This window comes from Coenobita brevimanus, chromosome 24 (genome assembly GCF_032717465.1).
Source record: "Coenobita brevimanus isolate Jiangsu-jjx chromosome 24, ASM3271746v2, whole genome shotgun sequence".
In the NCBI taxonomy this organism is placed as follows: domain Eukaryota; kingdom Metazoa; phylum Arthropoda; class Malacostraca; order Decapoda; family Coenobitidae; genus Coenobita; species Coenobita brevimanus.
In genome coordinates, this window is record NC_136977.1 from 41487682 (window position 1) to 41492681 (window position 5000).

The window sequence follows — 5000 nt, forward strand, 5'->3', positions numbered from 1 at the left end:
ATCTCTCTCTCTCTCTCTTTTTTATTTTTCTTTAACTCGAAGCTCTGTGTCTCCATTTAGATTAATGATGTATGTATGTATGTACGTTTTTATGTATGTGTATGTATGTATGTGTGTAAGTATGTGTGTATGACTGTGCTTTATGTATGTATATATGTGCGGTATGTGTGTATATATGTGTATGATAGTATGTATGTATTGATGTATGTATATAAGCATTAATATATGTAAACATCCACTTACATACGCAATCTGTATAACCAAACCTTCACTTACTCCAAACCATCTTGCATCATACACACCCCATACTCCTCCCCTCATACCAGTTTCGCACCCATACCCGCTGTTCAGGGTATACCAGGTGTAGTATTTGAAGCAGTATACCATAGTTTGCCTGGTATGCTTGTGTCCAGGTGAGATTAATTAGGATATACACCTGTCGATACACCTGCATGCACACCTGTGCGCTTGAGTATTTTAATTGGTGTTTCGTTTAGGCTAAGGTGATTTTATTCCGATGGAAAATGTAGTAGTAGCAGTAGTAGTAGAAGTAGTAGTAATAGTAGTAGTAGTAGTAGTAGTGGTAGTAGTAGGAGTGGTGGTGGTGGTAGAAGTTGTAGTTGTATTATTATTAGTAGTAGTAGTAGCAGTAGTAGTAGTAGATTTGGAAATAGCAGTATGGTAATAGAAGTAGTTATTGTTATTGTAGTAGTAGTTGTAGTAGTAGTCGTTGTTGTTGTTGTTGTTGTTGTTGTTCTGTCCCTACTTTCTCGTGCAGTCTACCATCCTTCTGTCGTGGGATAGGGAAGTAGATGAGGGATAGGGAATAGATGAGGGATAGGGAATAGATGAGGGACAGGGAATAGATGAGGGATAGGGAATATATATATTTTTTTACGTGAGGAAGAAGGAACCAAAGGCAACGATCCCGCAAAACTGTTCCTTCCAAGAGAAAAACAAAATACAATAGAGAGCCAAGTTCAAGATCCATACATTTCGAGATGCCTGGACACACTTCGTTTGAAAGACTGGAGATCATAGGAAGCAGGAAATACAGACAGAGGGAGATAGTTCCAGAGTTGACCTATTGCATAAATGAAGGACTGGGAGTAACGGTTAACACTTGGATTAGAGAGTTGGACAGAAAAAGGGTGCGAGTTTGCTGCTAGACGGGTGCTACGCGCCCGTCGTAGAGGTGGAGGAATGCATGCAGACAGTTCAGAGGAAGAGTGACCATTGAAGCAGTGATAGAAAAGAGATAAAGATGCAACAGTGCGGCGAAAAGACAGAGGTTGAAGGGAGTCAGTAAGAAGGGGAGAGTTAATGAGACGAAAACCATTTGACTCGACCCTATTGAGAAGAGGTGTATGTGGGGAGCCTCCCCACGCATGAGAGTTGTACTCCACGCAGGGACGGATAAAACCCCTGTATAAAGTCAACAATTGTGCAGGGGTGAAGAAGGAACGGAGTCGGCTTAGCATACCTAATCTCTTGGAAGCAGATTTTACAAGAGATGTAATATGATCTATCCAAGATAAGTCCCGAGTAAATGAAACCCCAAGCATGTTCAACGATGATTGCGGATTAAGCTGAATATTATTAAACAATAGTGGGTATACCTGTGGAAGATTTTGTCGGGTTGATAGGTGCAAAAACTGAGTCTTTGATGCATTAAAAACAACCATATTATTTTTACCTCAGTCAGAGATACGAGCCAAGTCAGACATTAGGTGTGGCATAGCCTCATGCCTTGTTTGTTGAAGCAACTGCTGAGATGGACGTTGTGGGAATCGAATGGAAAGGTGAAGGGTGGAGTCATCAGCGTATGAGTGGATAGGGTTAGATGTACAGCTTAGAAGGTCATTGATGAATAAAAGGAAGTGAGTTGGTGATAGGACAGAGCCCTGAGGAACACCACTGTTAATAGATCTAGGAGAAGAACGATGGCCGTCTACAACAGCGGCTATACAACGACCAGAAAGGAAGCTAGCAATGAAGGCACAGATAGAATGATAGAAACCGTAAGAGAGCAGTTTGGAAATTAAAGATTTATGCCAGACTCGATCGAAAGCCTTTGAGATGTCAAGTGCAATGACAAAGCTTTCGCCAAAGTCCCGAAAGGAGGATGACCAGGAGTCTGAAAGGTAGGTGAGAAGATCGCCTGTGGAGCGTCCCTGACGGAACCCATACTGACGATCAGAAAGAAGGTTGTGATAGGAAAGATGCTTTTAATTAAATTTTTCTATTAAGAATAGACTCGAAAACTTTTGAGATACAGGATGTTAAAGCAATTGGACGATAGTTAGAGGGTTGGGAATGGTCACCCTTCTTTGGGGCTGGCTGAATGAGAGCAAACTTCCAGCAAGAAGGAAAGGTACAAGTTGATGGACAACGGCGAAAGAGCTTGCCTAGGCAGGGTGTAAGCACAGAAGCACAGTTCTTGAGAACAACAGGAGGGACTCCATCAGGCCCATATGCCTTATTAGTATTGAAGCCTGGGATGGCAGAAAATACATCAGCTGAAGAAATTTTAATATTAGCCATGAGGAAGTCAGGTGGGGGAAGTGAAGGAGGAACAGCACCGGAATCGTCTAAGGTGGAACTGGAGGAGAATGTCTGAACAAAGAGATCTGTTTTATCTGTAGAAGAAAGAGCTACAGAGCAATCAGAGTAGAAAAGAGGAGGAAAGGATCATGAGGTAAAGTTGTTAGAAAGGTTTTTGGCAAGGTGCCAGAAGGAGCAGGAAGAATTCGAGTTAGGGAGTTGAGAGCATTTTGCATGGATGAAATTATTTTTAGCAGAGCAAAAAACAGACTTAGCACGATTCCGGGCAGAAACATTGAAAAGATGTGATTCAGGAGTGGGTTGGCTCCGGTACCTTTTATAGGCTCTCTCCTTATTGCGGACAGCATTAGAACAAGCGTGATTAAACCAAGGCTTTCGTGCATTAGTCAAAGGATATGAGAAAGGAATGTACAGTATGCTTCCGTGCCCGAGAGAATAACCTCTGTAATGCACAAAGCACACCCAGAAGGCTTCCGGCCATGGAAACAATAATAATTCCAGGGAAAATCAAAGAAGTACTGCCTGAGGGCCTCCCAATCTGCAGCTCCAAATTGCCACAGACAACTTTTCTTTGGAGGGTCCGCAGGCTGTACCGGAGCGATAGAACAGGTTAAGGTGATAAGGTTGTGATTGGAGGAGCCCAACGGAGAGAAAAGATTAACAGTGTAAGCAGAAGGATTAGTTGTAAGGAAGAGGTCAAATATGTTGAAGCTCTCTCCAAAGCGGTCAGGGATACGGGTAGGGTGCTGTACAAGCTGCTCTAGGTCATTAAAGATAGAAAAGGTGTAGGCTTGTTCACCAGGTGGATCAGTGAAAGGAGAGGAGAGCCAAAGGTGGTGGTGAACATTGAAATCTCCAAGAATGGAGATTTCAGAGAAAGGAGAAATGGATAGAATGTGTTCCATCGTAGAAGTAAGATAGTTAAAGAATTTTTGATAGTCAGTAGAATTAGGAGATAAGTAAACAGCACAGATATATTTAGTCAGAGAATGACAGGAAAGCCGAAGCCAGAGTGTAGAGAATTCAGAAGAATCGAGTTCAGGAACACGAGAGCAAGATAAGTTGTTGCCTATTTATACACAACAGCCACCTTTGGCTTTGAAATGAGAATAGAGAAAGTAAGAGGATACAGAAAAGGGTTTGCTGTCAGTTGCCTGAGACAGCTGAGTCTCCGTTAGAAAAAGGTGAGGTTTAGAGAAGGAGAGGTGGTGCTCAACAGAGCGAAAGTTAGAGGAAAGGCCACGAATGTTGCAGAAAAGAAGAAGAAGAGAGTCAGACAGAGGTTCCAGGCATCTTGAGTCGTCACCGGGAGAGGGGCAGAAGGTGGGGGCAATTATGGTCCCCCCTCCCCTGGGGACTCCGAGGCTACGTTATTTGATGCCATTTTTCTAAAAATTTTGAAAAGTAAGTGTGGTGTGTACTGTGCATGTAGTTTGGTGTTGATAGAGAAACTTGTATTGGAGAGCATGTTGGCCTACTCTCTGTGTTACTGAGACTGTGAAAAAGCTCAGCAAAGGGGGATGGTCGGGATCTTGTCCCGAGGGCTGATGAAACGGGAGCTCCAGCTCTCACTGTCATCAGCTCTCCATCCACCTTGGGAGTACTGCCCTGCTCGACTGGTGCTACAGTCTAGGGAAGTAGATGAGGGATAGGGAAGTAGATGAGGGATAGGGAATAGATACGGGATAGGGAAGTAGATGAGTAATAGGGAAGTAGATGAGGGATAGGGAAGTAGATGAGGGATAGGGAAGTAGATGAGGGATAGGGAAGTAGATGAGGGATAGGGAATAGATACGGGATAGGGAAGTAGGTGAGGGATAGGGAATAGATACGGGATAGGGAAGTAGATGAGGGATAGGGAAGTAGATGAGGGATAGGGAATAGATACGGGATAGGGAAGTAGGTGAGGGATAGGGAAGTAGATGAGAGATAGGGAAGTACGTGAGGGATAGGGAAGTAGATGAGGGATAGGGAAGTAGATGAGGGATAGGGAAGTAGATGAGGGATAGGGAAGTACGTGAGGGATAGGGAAGTAAATGAGGGATGGGGAAGTAGATGACGGATAGGGAATAGATGAGGGATAGGGAAGTAGATGATGGATAGGGAATAGATGAGGGATAGGGAATAGATGAGGGATAGGGAATAGATGAGGGATAGGGAAGTAAATGAAAGTAAATGAGGGATAGGGAAGTAAATGAGGGATAGGGAAGTAGGTGAGGGATAGGGAAGTAGGTGAGGGATAGGGAAGTAAATGAGGGATAGGGAAGCAGGTGAGGGATAGGGAAGTAGGTGAGGGATAGGGAAGTAAATGAGGGATAGGGAAGTATGTGAGGGGATAGGCAGTAGGTGAGGGATAGGGAAGTAGGTGAGGGATAGGGAAGTAAATGAGGGATAGGGCAGTAGATGAGGGATAGGGAAGTAGGTGAGGGGATAGG